This window comes from Sapajus apella, unplaced genomic scaffold (genome assembly GCF_009761245.1).
Source record: "Sapajus apella isolate SASKATOON/1434 unplaced genomic scaffold, GSC_monkey_1.0 scaffold79, whole genome shotgun sequence".
In the NCBI taxonomy this organism is placed as follows: Eukaryota; Metazoa; Chordata; class Mammalia; order Primates; family Cebidae; genus Sapajus; species Sapajus apella.
The window spans coordinates 1,317,985-1,334,744 of record NW_022437019.1 but is presented as its reverse complement, the minus strand read 5'-3'; the positions used below and the strand labels follow the sequence as shown (position 1 = coordinate 1,334,744).

Here is a 16,760-nt window from a genome sequence, read left to right as displayed (position 1 = left end):
TTTCCATGTTGGCTGCAGTGGGGCTGGTGACTTCCACGTCCCCCATAAGGAAGCCATATGGACCTTGCTCTCTCTCCAGCAGCCAGCACTGCTCAGGCAACAAAGGCCGTGAAATAAGCTTTTTATCACCCAGGGCTTCTTCCCTTTGGCTTTCTCATGTTGTTTGATAAACATTTGTAATGTTTCCCAACAGCTAAAGTACTTCTGGGCCTGCTCCAGCCCCCAGCCCACAGTGAGTGCGGATTGAAGGAAACAAGGTTCCCCACTCCTCCCCTTGCTTTCTGTTCCCTTGCCGTGGCTGCTCACACGCTCCTCTCAGCAGCTCTTCTACAGAGAGAGGCAAGGCCTAGATAAGTCCTCCCTACTGCCAATGCCTTCTTTGTTGTCTCAGGAAACAGTGAGGTTCACCTCAAAGAAGGTAGAATTTAAAGCCTGACAGGCAAGGTATGAATGCCAGGTCTGCAATTTCCTTGCTGAATGAGCTTGCATAAAACACCTTTCAGAGTCTTGATTTTCTCTTCCATCAAATGGGTCCCGAATACCTACTAGCCAGCAGATTGCGGAGAGAAGATGCAATGAAGAGAGGCAGAAGCAATAGAGTAAGTGATAACCATCCTAGATCCTTTCGAATTTCTTTACCATGGCATTGAATTGTTTGAAAGAATTAAGAGGAGTGATCTAAATTAATCCCTCCATTTCCATATAAAATATTTTATAATTTTTCTTCTGGTAGAATAAAGATCAAAGATCAGCCACATTTTTTCTGTTAAAGGCCAGATTAGAAATATTTTTCACTTTGGGGGCCATATAGTCTCAGCCACAATTATGTAACTTTGCCTTGTAGCACAGAAGGGGCCATATATCATATGTAAATGAATAGGCATGGCAGTGTTCCAATAAAACTTTATTTACAATAGCAGGTGGCAGTGGGATGGACTGGCTCACAGGCTGTAGTCTGTCTACCCCTGGATTTGGAGCTAGTGAAAAGCATGCCCCTCGCCAAGTGAACCAGAGGGCCAACCTCCCTCTTTTTGCCAACACCCTCTTCGAAATCCACCCTGAGGGCTCCAGAGGCAGAACCCATACAAGCCACGGAAATACCCCTCTGCCTTTAAGAACTGGAGGTTTAGATTTATGGGCATGACAATTTGTTTCACATAATTCTGTCAGTAATTACACCGACTTCCACCAGCAGCCATTAGGTAAATGATTTGGCCCTTTCCCCTGAGTAATATTTTCCCCCACTGAAATAAATGGAGGGTGCATTTCTCTCCCATAAGTTAAGCATATTATTTGCCTCATCACACAAGGCAAATGCAGTAGCTCTGAGCTATTAGTCTATCACTGCAGCAATCAGACGGCCAGGAGCCAGAAGTAATTTACAACAGGGAAGTAAACAGGGCCCCAGATAAATAAATGGGAGGCCTGGGCTGATCTGCGGCCTGAAAAGATTAAGTAATGAGAGTATCTAACGAAAGATTTAGTGCTAAGTGAACTAGGACCAAAGCAGCATCCCATGGAGGAATCAAATTATATCACTGGAAAGAGATATTATTGAAGTCCCTCATGCTGAGCGGGGAAATCAGCACTTCTTGGGAGGGGAGGGCTGCCGTCATTAGCATAGCAATTTGGGACTCCTCATTGGAGTCTGGCTAATTAGCTGCAGGTAAATGAGTTATACATGGTAGGTAGGCAGGGTTCAGTGACCCTGCCCACCAGGAAAGCCTGGTCAGGTCCTCCGTGGCTTATAAGTACCAGGCTGGGGTCTTTTTTTTTTAAATATAAAAGTTCCTTATAAAGGAGACGTAATTATGTGAGGTGGAAAAGAAAATGATGTTGATGCTGATTCAAAGCTGACATTAGCTTTTTAACTTCTGAAATGCCTGGAGGGTGGAAATTGGACTCCTAAGGGCTTGTCTTCCCTGGAACTGCTGTGAGCTCTGGGAAGCAGTCTCTGTCACTCCCACCTCAAGGAGACTTCCTTTCTCTTCCCTTCCTTTTGATGGCATAACCGCTATCCCAACAGTGGGATGGAATCCTTAGGGAGTCATCCTCCAATTCTTCCTTCTGATTGCCTATTCTGTTGATTCTCTCCTTGGAATCACTCTCATGTGAGGTTTGTGCTTTCGGTTCCCTTCTTTGAGAAAAAAAGTACATCATGGCAGTAACCAGGTGGAGGCAGGCCTAGTGTTTTGGTATAACCACTCACAATTCTTCTACAGGTGAGAATTGCTATCTGCAACAAATCTATCACCTGTATCATCAACATCAATATTCCTTTTCTTAAAAAAGTAACTGCTATTCCAGCTGGCCCAACCCAGGGAAGCATCAATCCTTTTCTTCTTGTAAGCTAAGATTCCAACTTCTGTGATTCCCCTGTCACTTAATGAAAAATCATGGCTAAGATAAGCAGGTACACTTTTGGACTGCAACCACAGCACCAAACCAGAAATCTGAGCGTGGAGGTTTGTGAGTCTGCTACTCCTCCATGCCTCAGTTTCTCCAACTGTAAAATGAGAGCATTGCTATAGAAATTCCAGAAAGTGCCATTCAGCTCTGGCATTCTATGAAGGTGGCTTCTTACCCACTGAGCGTTTGCTGTAGAGACAAGAGCTTACACAGAGCTTGGCACAGAATGGAGAGTCACATGTGTGATCAGAGACTCTTCCAGCTGCCTTGGGAGAAGCCAGAAAAAGACTAAAACAAACCTGAGATATACCGCACCCCACCATGTACGCGCACGTGCACGCGTGCACACACACACACACACACTCTTCTTTTCTTTCCTTTCTGTTTTTCTTTACTATATCTCTGTCTTTAGCACCTCTATTCCATGTTTGATTTTATTGTTGCTGTTACCCTTCCTTCCCTCCTCCCTTCTTCCATTCCTCAGGTTTTCTTCCATTCTTTCCATTCTATAATCATTTCCCCTCCATTCCCTGAATGAATATATCCTCACTCACAAGACACCGCTTCTCTTTCCTATGACATGGATTAAAGATAGCAATGAAGGCAGGTTGTTCCTAACAGCAGCCTTTCTCATTGACTTTATTGCTCTTAATAAAGAAAGTCTCAAGAGCTTACATTCTTCAGTGCAATGTGGGTGACCGGCCCATGATTGAATGATGGTAGACTTGCAGAAAGGAGAAGCGACAGATAAGGGTGGGGTGGGGGTTGGGGGGACTGGGGGGTTAGGGAGGAGGAGGGCAGGATATAGAAGAACAAACAGTAGGTCAGTGGTGCAGCTTTATACAACACCAAGCCAGAGTCTCAGAGTTAGTTTGGAAAACATTAATATTTTCATGTCCCAGTGTGGTTCTGGTTCAATTATTTTAGAAGATATGGTTCATTTCAGGTCTGGACTAATTCACCAGATGTCTCTCAAACAACCTCTGGTTTAGATCTCAGATCAAGAAAAAAAATAATTTGGAGGTTTAGGTTAATGTTCAGTAAATTAATGAATCTTATTCCTTTTTCTTTTTCTTTTTTTTCAGATCAAGGTTTGGTTTTTGAGTCTCCACAGGTTATTTTTGTAAAGTCTTCACTAAGTTGAGGCTTCCAATAGCTAGACAATCCCTTTCAGTGTCCATTAGAAGTCAAAAATCAATGAGGCTTGGAGATGAAGCCAACACAGCTTATCTCTTCATTTCACTGTATCACAGAATATTATTCCCAGATCTTTGAAACAGCATCAAAAACAACTTTCCCCTCCCCAGCTCTCGGTCTCCGGCGCTGTCACATCTGCTTGAAGAAGACTCTAGCATGGGCTGTTTCTTTCTCTTTGGTGAGAGACTCACTGTTGGAGTATGAAATCCTCCTGAACTGGGCTAGTTTTATTCTCATTTGTGTGTGCTTGTGTGAGTGTGCATGAGCATGTGTGTGCACACATGCTGTTAACTAGTCATTTGGGGCTTTTGCAGGGCAATGCGGAGAGAGCTCTGGTTTGGAAGAAAAGGTACCTTTGCCATATGTTGAGAGAAAAGCAGATTTTGGAGAGACCAGGTTCCTTCTCTTATTTGCTAATTTCCAGAGTATGTAGCAAGTACCCACCATGTGGTAGGTGCACGGGTAGGTGATTGATTGTAGAGTCAACAAAACAGATAAAATCCCTGCATTCAAGAAGCGTACAATCTACTGGGGGATGAAAGAGCAAAACATAAACAGGTAAACAAATAAATGAACAAAATGAATTTCGTATAGTGGTAAGTGCTATGAAGAAAAAGCAGGATCATCTTGTAGACAGTGACCAATAAGGAAGGGAACCATGACTGCAGACAGGGTCGTCAGGAGAGAATTCTCTGAGGAAGCGATGTTGGAGCCAGGACTTGAATTTCAGGAAAGACCTGGCCACACTGACATATCAGGTCAGCATATTCCAGGCAAGAGGGAACAGCAAAGCCAAAAACAGAATGGAATTGTTGGAGCAACAGGAAGAAGGCTCATGACACTTCCGTGTGGTGGACGTGGAGAGAGTGGCATGAGATGGCACTAGAAAGAGTACCAGCAGCCAGATGGTGGAGTGCAGGGGCTTGGGAATTCTTCTCAGGACTATGGAAAGTCGCTGGAAGTTTTAATTGGGGGAACGAGGAGATCTGATTTGCCTTAAAACAACAATGGCAGCTGTTAGACTGACAATGAATGACACTGGAATAGGAGACGCAGCAGGGGGACTACTGAGAACGTCCTTGAAATCCAGTCAGAAGGATGGCTGGTTCGCAGTGATGGCAACAGAGAAAAAGGTGGTAAACACATTGGCAATGCATGGTGAAGACAGAGATGGCAGGTTCTACCCAATGTGCACATCACTCACATCAACAACTCTCTGCTCAGGGAGAAACTGGAGAACAGAATATTCCCTGGGCAACTCTGTCTTTGCCTGCTGCTTCTTTTCTGGCCACATTAGACCTAAGGATCTCCCATCCTTCACTCCCTCTTAAACAAAGGAAATGTCACACACAAGGGAAGAGGATCTGCAGAGAACACCATCAGCAATGGAAGCCCTAACAATTATTTCCTAAAATAATGCTGTTCAGTGGCTAAGCCCATGAGAACTGGTAGCTGGCAATGGTCTTTTCTGAGTTCTAACATAAAATGAAAGTCCCTGAAGGTCTCAAATGGAAGCCTGACCCGTGCACATCTCTTCCAGGGAAAAGAGAGCTCTCCCTGGAGGCCAGAAAACACTGACAGTAATAATTTACCATCTCTGACACAGATCTGCTACTATCATCTCTATGTACCCAAAACACAAATTATGAGCCAAGAAGAGAAAGAGCTTCCCCCAACCATCACTGCAGCTGCCTCTCTAACCCCTAATACATCATCATAGTATTGCCCAATAATCTGAGCTAATTTGTCAATGTCTTGCAGTAAAGTGAAATTATAACTGTGAGTTGATTCAGCAGCCCAAAAAGGATCTTCATTTATCTGTCTGGGATTCTCCTATAAAGACGAGGTGGTGTGTGTGTGTGTGTGTGTGTGTGAGAGAAAGTGGTATGTTACATGTATGTGCCTGTGCTTTTAACAAAAAGGAGTCAGAGTGGGAGACAGAGATATAGGAAGAAGACTAGTAGAGCAATCATATCAATAAAAAGGATGATTTTGCATTTCTCTCTGAACTGCTACCACTGTTTTTCATCTTTAAAAAATTATTGAAGTTGGCCAGGCGTGGTGGCTCATGCCTATAATCCCAGCACTTTGGGAGGCTGAGGAAGGTGGATCACAAGGTCAAGAGATTGAGACCATCCTGGCCTACATGGCGAAACCCTACCTCTACAAAAATACAAAAAATTAGCTGAATGTGGTAGCATGCACCTGTAGTCCCAGCTGCTCAGGAGGCTGAGGCAGGAGAATCGCTTGAACCAGGGAGGTGAAGGTTGCCGTGAAATGACACCGTGCCACTGCAGTCCAGCCTGGCGACAGAGCAAGACTCTGTCTCAAAAACAAACAAAAATAAATTATTGAAGTTAGATTTCTCATCTGAGCATCTTGATCCACAATATAGAGTTTCACAAATCTCAGATGAATGAGACTGAGCTAGAGGAGATTAGTCCTAGGTTACCCTTTTAACTCTCTTGAAAATCCAGTTTTCTTATTCAAAAGTCAAGATGCTCCCTTTATCTGGAGAGATGTTGGCATGATTCAACATATGTTTCAATCAAAAGCTGACTCATTGACTAAAAATTCAAGTCCAGAGCTTCAGACATGCAAACAAGAGGCCAAACCATCAGTTCAATAGCAAGATACTCCATCTGGCCAACTGTGGGGAGCGTTTTTGGCTATGCAACAGGCAGTGCCAATCAAGGGGGGGGGCACACTTCCAAGCAGGCTTCATCACCGTTAAGTAGGGTGAGGAGAATTAAAAAAAAAAGAATGACGAGAAGAAAGAAACATCATGAATAAAACATTAAAATATTATTCTAAACCATGAATCAAAAACTCAGGTCCAGTACACCAAATTCAGGCAAGGAGCGTGAAATTGACTTAAACGTCTCCATTTCTATTTGGTTTGGACAGTGCTGTGTTATCATAGCTTTGCTGTTTTTATTATTTCGTCAACACTTTCATTACAGGCCTAAACCTCCAAGACTTTGTAAATGAACTACAAACCTTACAAGTGGCATTTAATATTCAAATCCAGGATACTGAGTCCATAGGAAAGCCAGAAGAAAGACAAAGTTACAGATGTTTTTGGTGACTTGAAATTATGCTAGAATTTGGGGCATCAAATTAAAATACTATTTGTCCCCTGGAGGGATTCCCACATGTTGGTTGAAAATGAGAGATAATTAGGCTCTTTAGAAGTGTTTCTATTAACGCTGAATGTGGTTCAAGAACAAATATTTTAAGATTATTAGATATGGCTACATTGCATCATTCAGACAACTGAAGAATGTGCGTTTGGGTTCCGCTCACCTCAAAACGTTATTTTTCTTTTTCTTTTTTTTTAGACGGAGTTTCGCTCTTGTTACCCAGGCTGGAGTGCAATGGCGCGATCTCGGCTCACTGCAACCTCCACCTCCTGGGTTCAGGCAATTCTCCTGCCTCAGCCTCCCGAGTAGCTGGGACTACAGGCACGCGCCACCATGCCCAGCTAATTTTTGTATTTTTAGTAGAGACGGGGTTTTACCATGCTGACCAGGATGGTCTCAATCTCTTGACCTCGTGATCCACCCGCCTCGGCCTCCCAAAGTGCTGGGATTACAGGCTTGAGCCAGCGCACCCGGCCCAAAAGGTTATTTTTCTATATACAATGCAGTATTTCCCTGATATTTAATTCCATGGATAGTTTCTAACTCCAGATAAAGAGAATGAAGAACTCATGGTGTGGGTGAAGGCTGGTTTCTGGTCCTCATTCTTAATAAAGAGAAGATTATTTGAGCACCCTTGGTGATATCACAGAATCCTGCCTAGGCTGGCCGACCCCACCACATGTCATGGGGTGCTGAGAGCAGCGCTGGTATTGTGCAGAAAGGGCTCTGCTGTCAGTTTCAACTCCGCAGGTGGGTCCCAGCCAAGGAAGTCTGAGAAAGAGCCAGGTGGCAAGAAGCCCATACTCACACCCTCTGGGCTCAGATTAGACATTTCTGGTTTCTGTATTCACCATCCCAACCCAGCATAGCGGAGTGACACACACACGGTAGGTGTTCAACAGTGCTTTGGTTGTCCCTGGACACACAGTTCTCTTCCTAGAGATAGGACAGGGATGTTAACAACAGGGAGTTGACTGAGTCCCAAGTATCAGCTGTGTGTTTGTTTTATTTTTCCATTTCCCTAACTCACTATTTTCATATGTAGTTAAGACAGTGCGCCGATGTATGAAGGTTTTCAGCTGTATGTGCGAGGAGGTGAGCTTGTCTTGCTATTAGCTGTTCTTTGTACCACCAGGGTTAAGATTTAGGAGATTTATCTGAATTCCTTACACAAAAACCCTTTCTCCTTACATTCCTCCTTTCTTGCAGTGAGTGATTCAGTTGGTCCCGGGTTTCACCATTATCTCTAATGGTCCAGTGTTATTGACCAAAAGTTGGTCTGATTTCCTTAAAGAGTGACTTTTCTCATTCTGGTCCATGGCATGACTCTAGGATGATACAAATATCTTCAGAAAACCATCTTGGAAGGCCCACCAAGCAAACCAGCAAAAGCCCTTACCTTCAAACCAAAGAAAATACTAAATCCATGAAATCACTTAAGCCACCCTTCCAAAGAGAAGGAGATTCAAAATGTTTTATGCAGCAACCTATAAGAAACTCATTTTGTGGGATGTTTCACATTCCAGCCCATGGTTTATTCCCCCATATATCCCTGCCAGTAATATCAACCAGATGTGGCAAAGAAGTCTGTGCAGAATTGTAAAAATTACAAGCATATTCTGTAATTCCAAAGCATTGTAAAGTCACAGCTTGGTTTTCTTTCCTTCTTAAAAAAATTTAAAAACAATTTCCAAGCTGGCAGAATGTACTTCTCAGTACAAATATTGCCTGATCACTTTAGAAAACTCTTGTGCTGGCCCAAAGGGCTGAAGAGATTGAAAATGTAAAATCCAACTCTACCTTTGATAGATCATAGGGAATTTAGAAAGGGCTACTTGCTAGCATGTATTTAGGTCTATAAATCTTTTTCTTTCAATGTTTCAAGTCTTAATATCCTAGATCTCAGATAGGAGCATGTGCTCATATATGCTTATATGAGCGTATAAGTTCAAAATACTGAACCATGAAAGCTTCATAAATTTATGATTGTTATCTTTCTCATTCAAGATGTGTTTCTGCCTAGAAAGCACATGATAAGGCAGGGAAAAAACTCACCGAAAATAAGGGGGTGAGAAAGTCAGAGAGAGCTGGGTTCATTTCTGGTGGGTGAGTGAAATGCAAGCCTCAGTTTCATCAACAGTGTAGCAGGCATAAAAACACCTTTCATGCAAGATTCTTGGGGGGATTGGAGGAGTTGTCATAAACATAAGGTACCTAGCACACATTAGGTGTTCAAAAGATGTTTAGTTCTTTCCTTCCTCCAAAACATATAAAACAACAGGGGCTATACGAGATCAATGTTTCTTAAAATATACCCCATGAGTGACACACAACAAAATCACCTAGAATGCCTATTTACAAAGTCAAATCCACCAGTCCATTCCAAATCTAATGAACCAGACTTCCTGGGTGTGTGGCCTGCAAAGCAGCATTTTAACCATCATTTCAAGATACTTGTTTCTATACACTAAGTTTGAAAGCCAGCCATAGCTTAGGTCCTTGCTCTGCTGTGGTCTTGGCCAGCACGATCACTTGAGAATTTGTTAGAAATGCAGATTTTCAGGTTGCACTCCAGGCTTACAGAATCAGAATCCACATTTTAACAAGATCCTTAGGTGTTCAGATACATAAAGTTTGAGAAGCACTGGTCTAGATCACTATTCCTAGCTCAAAAATTCTGTAATGCAAGAATCTACAAGGCAATTTCAATGTTAGCCTCGTAATCAATTCTGTAGTAAGTCCACAGGCTTCTGTGCTCAGCTGGACACATCCTAACGGAGGAGAGAGATGACACCTCCCAGGCCTTCATCCCTGGCTCTGGCTTGAGGTACTACAGAGAGAGTGACATGGCAACCACCATAATCCATTCTCTGTCCACACACAGATTAAAGCAAAACCTGTCTTCAAAACCACGGCAAACCCTGGAGTTGATGACATGATCCATAAAACACACAAGGCTGGCCTCACTGCAGCATCCAGGGTTTGGGGGAACAGCTAAAAAAAATCAGGAAATGGGGACTCAGTTTGCAGGGACATTTTCCATGAGCTTTGGGTGGTTGTGTCCCTGAAAGACGTGACCCCATGTATGAGATGCTGAGGCTGGTCTCACCGTCCCCAGCCTCTGAAATCTGGGCTAGCACACAAGGTAGCAGGTCTCTGGATTCAGCTCCAGGCAGGCAGGCAGTCTCTGAAGCGCCCCACCAGCCTGATGGATTGGTTTTTCTGCTGTGCTATTATCATTTCACCACATCAGATAACAACTCCACTGGAAAATTGGGTAGTATGGTTTTTGTTTTCTCCACTGGTTTTTCACTTTTATAGCACTGTTTCACATCAACACAGAGTTCTATAGCGACACATATTGCATGTAGTTATGTTTTAAAGTTTCATGCCGAATTGGAAGACTGAGGTGGCTGGCAAGGGCTCTGTGAGTAGCAGAAATCACTACCTAGAGGTAAGGGGCTCTAGTCATTCAACAACTCTGAGCTCATTTAGGGCTTCATAGAGATAAAGGAGCTAGCATTCACTGAATTCCTACTGGGTGCCTGGCACTTTAGTTACTAACTTGCAGGCGTCACGGTTAGGAAGGTGGGCTGTGGGGTTAGGCAAGCTTGAGTTTAAACTTTGGCTCAGCCAGTTACCGGCTCTGTGAGCTTGGGCACGCTGTCTAAATCTCTACGTCTCTGTTTCTGTAACTCTAAAATGGGGATCTACCACAGAAATCTGAGAGGGAGTGACAGAATATAGGTGAAACACTTTGCAGAGCACCTGACCCCTAGTAAATACACCACACACATTTGGGAACTGATAAAGTTTCAATTGCCCCTGCCCCCCTCCCTCAAATGCTTATGTTGAAGCCCTAATCCCACAACCTCAGAACATAACCATATTGGAGGTCAGGTTGTTAAAGTGGTGATCGAGTTAAAATGAGGCCATTAGAGTGGGGCCCTAATCCAACATGACTGGTGTCCTCGCAAGAGGAGGAGACACCAGGGGTGTGCTACCACAGAGGCACGACCAGGTGAGGAGGCAGCAGGGAAGGTGGCTATCTGCAAGCCAAGGAGAGAGGCACCAGGAGGAAGCAATCCAGCCAGCATCTTGATCTGAGACTTCTGTTTCCCAGAACTGTGAGAAAATACATTTCTGTAATTGAAGCCACTCAGTGTGTGGTATTTTGTGATGGTGGCTGAGCAAACGATTATGGAAACTATGATTATCATTCCTACTGTATAGCTAACCAACACAAGACTGAAAACGGTGAGGTGACTTGCCCAGGGTCACCAGAAGGTGGGATTCAAACTGAGGTCTGCTCTGGTTCCAAAGTGTCTGTTCCTTGCTGTAATGTTGGACTGCCTTAAAGAAACATGAGATCATGGCTCTGAATGCAGCTCCCAGTTTGTGTGAGCCCGGACACCTGTGATAAAAGCAGAAAATGGTGAATATGAAGAGGCGACGCGGACTAGCCCAGATGAGAGGTCAGAGGAGGACTCGGCCTGGGGAAGCAAGTTCCCTGGAAGCTGGAGTCTAGCAGCCTTGAACTTTTTGGTGGGGAAGCTGCTCCAGAATGATAACAGTGCCAGTGACTCGGGGCTCAATTGGTTGGCCACAACACATATGGTTTTCAGGGAATTGGGGATTATCTTTCCAAGTCACTTGCAACTCCACTTCCCCAGGTGAATGACAGCAGGTTTAGCCTCAGTGGCATCTTTTTTTTTTTCTTCTTCTTTTAAAGTTGTCAAATTCCTCATAGAACTGAATGAAGACTAAATGAAGCCCTCCATCCCGCTACAAGTAAAACTGCTTATGCAGCTATAGGTTTTATTTATTTATTTATTTATTTATTTATTTATTTATTTATTTTTGAGACAGAGTCTTGCTCTGCTGCCAGGCGCCAGGCTAGAGTGCGTTGGCGCGACCTCGGCTCACTGCAACCTCCGCCTCCCAGTTTCAAGCGATTCTCCTGCCTCAGCCTCCCAAGTAGCTGGGACTACAGGCGCATGCAGCTGTAGGTTTTAAACCATTACCAAATAGGGAACAAATAGACTATGTGAACCTGAATCTGAAATAAGTGAGCCAAAAGGAGCCACCTTGGTCTGTCTACTCATCCTTACAGGGCAAAGATAAACTCTTTTTTGTTTTCTGGAGACAGAATCTCACTCACTGTGCTCCCCAGGTTGGAGTGCAGTGGCACCATCTCAGCTCACTGCAACTTCACCTTCTGGGATCAAGTGATTTTCATGCCTCGGCCTCCCAGATAGCTGAGATGACAGGTGTGCACCACCATGCCTGGTTAATTTTGTATTTTTAGTAGAGAAGCAGCTTCACCATGTTGGCCAGGTTGGTGTCAAACTCCTGGCTTCAAGTGAGCGGCCCACCTCGGCCTCCCAAAGCGCTGGGAATACAGGCCTGAGCCACCACACCCGGCTGCAACGATAAATTCTTTTAAAAAATATTGTGAACAACGTGTCCCTCAGTTCCCCCAAAGCTCTCTAATCTGGTAAAATACAGAGGGTGTTTTTTGCTTGTCTGAGATAGGGTCTCACTCTGTCGCCCAGGCTGGAGTGCAGTGGTATGATCTCAGTTCACTGCAACCTCTGTCTCCTAGGCTCATGTGATCCCCATACCTCAACCTCCCAAGTAGCTGGGACCACAGGTTCAGGCCACCATGCCTAGCTATATTTTTGTATTTTTGGTAGAGGCGGAGTTTTGCCATGTTGCCCAGGATGGTCTCGAACTCCTGAGCTCAGGCAACCTGGCCTCCCAAAGTGCTGGGATAACAGGCATGAGTCACTGTGCCCAGCCAGATAGAGGGTTTTTAATCACTGTTTGCATCTTGCCATTTCTTCCTTCTACAGAATTTCTGGCAACATTAATCAATCAGCCTTTAAATAACCAGAAATCCTTCAGTCTCTCCCATGGGTAAGTGAAAGAAAAACCTGGAAGGGGATGACAAAAGGAGAAATTAATAGCCTGTAGGTCATGCAACAGATCATGCTCCATCCTTTCCTCTCTAGACAAAGCCCAGAGAGGCCAAGTAACATGCCCAGGGCCACACAGCTTACAAGTGGAACATCCAGCATGAAGATCTAGGTCTTCCCACTCCAAGTGCAGTGCTCATCCAACCCTCCTCCAACTTGGAGGCTGGACTCTTCCCTAAGTGCTGCAGGGTTTATACCACAGAGCCAAAGCCCCGGCATAAGCACTAGTCTCATCAGCTGGCCAGCCAAGGGCAGCTGTGGCCATCTTCCATGGAGCATTTACGATGGGCTTTGTTCAATGCTAATTATTTTCCTCCAGATGATTCTCATGTATCCTCATAACAAGACAGAGAGGTTGGTTCTATCATTGTCTATGCTACTGATGAAGAACCTGAGACGAGAGAGGTTAAGTAACTTGCCAAAGGTTTCAGGACCCACAGCAGGCAGTCCCTTAACCCTTTCACTTGACTACCTCCTCCTGTCCTCTGCTCTGGGTCAGGTGCTGCAGGAGCCTAGAAAGAACAGAAGCACAGTCTCCATACTTGACCATGATCTATGTCAGGATGGCAGGGGGAAAATATTTATTGAGTGACCCAAACATGGTAGAGACCTCACTGGGCATTTTGCAGACCACAGCAACATACATTCAGGGCACTCCCAAGCTCTGGGATTCTGTGTCTCATGCTCTGTGTGCTTCAGCAGAGAATAAGAGACAGATACCCCACTAATACACACGTGTAGGATGATCCTGGCTCTGAGGATGGGTGCATGATGGGTAGTCAGCAAAGTCCTAAGGGAAACTCTTGGATACATGACACGTCCATCACCAGGCCTTTTGAGCGTAACTTCAGTTGTTCATGGTAGTTACCGCATGACACTGTGGTATGGCAGAAAACATAAGAACTTGGCAGAGACACAGATGTGCACTGAGTCCCAGTTCCATCACATCCTATTTATATAACTATAGGTAAGTTAGATATTCCTAAGCCTTAGAAATAGATTTAATAATGATTCTCTTTACATGATTGTTGTGATGGTTAAGTCTGAGTATTGAGGCAAAATGCCTAATACAATGCTGCTTCTTAGATGGGATATATATATGTGTATCTTTCTATCTATCTATATATAGATATAGATATATATCTATGCAGTAATCTAAACTTTGAGCTTTAATTTTCTCATCTATAAAATGGGGCATTAATTGAGCCTCAGGCAGGGAACTCCCAGTAGAGACAAATACAGACTCTGGAGTCAGGTCACCCAAACGTGAATCCTCGTTCTGCCACTAAGTAGTTGTATGGTGTTGTTCAAAGTCTTTAACCTTTCTGCACCTGTTTCATGTCTATAGAACAGTACTAACCATAGTACTTATCCCAAAGAGTTGTTAGGAGAATCAAATGAGTTAATAAACATGAATTGCTCAGAACAGCACCTGGCACTCAACGTGTTTGCTAGTGCCATCATCTATCTGAAAGTGCTACTGTCAGGATCCAAAGCGCTCAAAGCACAGGGAACTGCGTACAGTGGATGCTCAATACACTACCAGGCATCTGTTGTTTTCGCATTCCACATCCCTTCTTCTGTCTTCTGGTAACAGAATTACTCCTTCCTGTGGGGAACTCATTCTCTAAGCAAGTGGGATGAACACAGCTTGATACTCAGAGGACACCATCTCATTAGTTGCCTTGATTCACTGGGACACGGACATATATGACCAAGCTAAGTAATCAGCGTCTACCCTCAGTTCTTTCTTACGGGACAATCGACCAAGTTCCTCTTCACCAGGATCTCTGAATTAGTGCATTTTGAGTCTTTTGCATTAGCTCACAAACGAGTCCGCTGTTCCAAGGGAGTGAAGGAGCAAGATGAAGTCCTAATGACATCACCGAACCCCTGGATCCAGTTGTTCTTAAAGACATTCATAACTACCGCTGGTCTTCTCAGTTATGTGAATCAATATATTTCCTCTTTGGGCTAAACTAACTTCTGTCACTTGCTAGTGAGTGGTGTTATAATCACAGCGTAGGTTCTCATAAATATTATTTCCTTTATCATTACTATTCAAAACCTGCTTTTACTACATGACTGTAGAGTTTCCAACAGATAGTCTTTGGACAAACACAAAGTATTAAGAAGTTCTGCCTATAAGACTAATCAAAAAGTAGTATCAAGAGTTGTTTATCCTACATGGCATACGCTGGAGTAGCCAGACACGTAGAATCCACATTTAGCGTGAAAAACGCCTCGCTGTGTCTATTGAGATGCAGTGCTCTTTTAAAACAGAGCCAGTGGCATATGTAATACACGGTCGTGATTGCACATTTATTGATTTCTAATTTGTACCCTGCTTACTTCCAAAAAGCCTCTGGAGTGGCTGACAAAATAAGACAAAGACACAAGAGGGCCATTAAGAAAAATCAAAGATCAAGCCCAGAGAGAAAAAGGGATTGCTGATTATAGCCCAAACTTGGGTTAATATAGCTGCTTCAATAAAAAAATTATATTTAGCTCTCAGCTTTTTGGTAGCCATTCAAAATGTGTCATAATAGGGCACATAGAGAACTGGGCGTCCTTCACGTCTACAGCTCAACACCTAGGACAGACACCATGCTGGAACAGACACCCAGGAAAAAGCTTACTGAATGAGTGAGTGAATGGATCAATGAATGAATAGTGAATAAAAGAATCAAAGTTTGCCGAGGGCACTGTTTATATCCTTGGGCCTATATCATTCATTTATTCATCTACCCATTCAACCATCATTGACTTTAGTGCCTGTGTGTGTCACACTCTGCCCGGACAGGGACCCAGCAAGAAATGGATGCCAAAATGAGTCAAATGTCATCCCTGCTTTCCTAGCTGCAGCTCTCTGGCTTGAAGCAAAAGCTCAGCGTAATTTATCTCAATGTTTATTGCAACTCCTAGTCTCTTTATGGCTCCCAGAGAAAGGGGATCAGAAACTGAGGTTGTAAAGACAGGAATTGTGGGAGTAACAATAGTTGTCTTGGTGCTTACACTTGTACAGCATTTTAAGTCCTTAAAAACACATGTACACCACAATCTCATTGTCACTTACAGTTCCTCTACAAGGTAGAGAGAAGGGAGGAGACGGTATCTCCATTTACTGATGAAGATATTTAGATACTGAAGGAAAAGTGACTCTCAAGCTCTCTCAGGACATGGCAAAGGACATACCACATGGGTTCCCCATGCCCATGTGCCTGGCTCCCGGAATCTCAGAGACCTGTTATCACCACCTGAAATTCCTACTTTGCCTGGATCAAGACCAACTCTGCACAAAATGGACATCACATGATAGCCATGGTAAGGTTTCTGTGAGCAAGAACCAGCCCACCTGACATCCTGCAGCAGTTGGGATGCTCAGGCCCCACCCACATAAATTATCCAGCATTCCAGTCCCATAGGTACCTTCCCCGGGGGCCTTTAAACTGATGCTGAATTCTCAGAAGAATAGTACATACTCTGCTGTAGTACTTAGTTAAGAGCAGGTTGAAAGGTGCAATGCAGTACTGGATGGAGAGATGGTATTAGGTGAGCAAGTAAGGGCAGAGCTATACAAGGCAGGGGATGTTACAAACCAGGGTGGTTTCTGGTATGTCCATTTGGCATAGCTTATCCAGCTCTTCTGGACCCCTGGGTTCTTGAACAACATTTCCTCTACCCCCATGCCCATCCAGGCAGGTCCAGACTGGAAGAGTATAAAGGAAGATATTGTCTTTCCTACATTTAGCAAAGTCAGCTAGGGTGACTGAGCCAGAGAAACAGGACACACAGCAAGAGGAGACCTTGGCAAAGTTCAGGTGTGTCCTAGAGAAGGCAAGCAAAAACCACTGTATGACTGGAATACCAGCCAACCCTTGCCTCTTCTTGTTCCAGCAAAGTACTCTTTTAAAATACGTGTGTGTGTGCGTGTGTCTGTGTGTATAGACATATATACATTCCTAATTCAGAACTCATTCGTAAGTGCGCACACTGACAAATATGTTTCATATCTCCCAATTTATCCCAGAGC

The 16,760-nt window shown here is 43.9% G+C and overlaps 1 protein-coding gene across 2 annotated transcripts in view; it reads right to left on the bottom strand.

Moving 5' to 3' along the window:
• SLIT3 (slit guidance ligand 3) overlaps positions 1 to 16,760 on the bottom strand; it is a 627,018-nt gene that overhangs the window by 504,127 nt on the left and 106,131 nt on the right. The gene's annotated exons all lie outside the window — the stretch shown is intronic.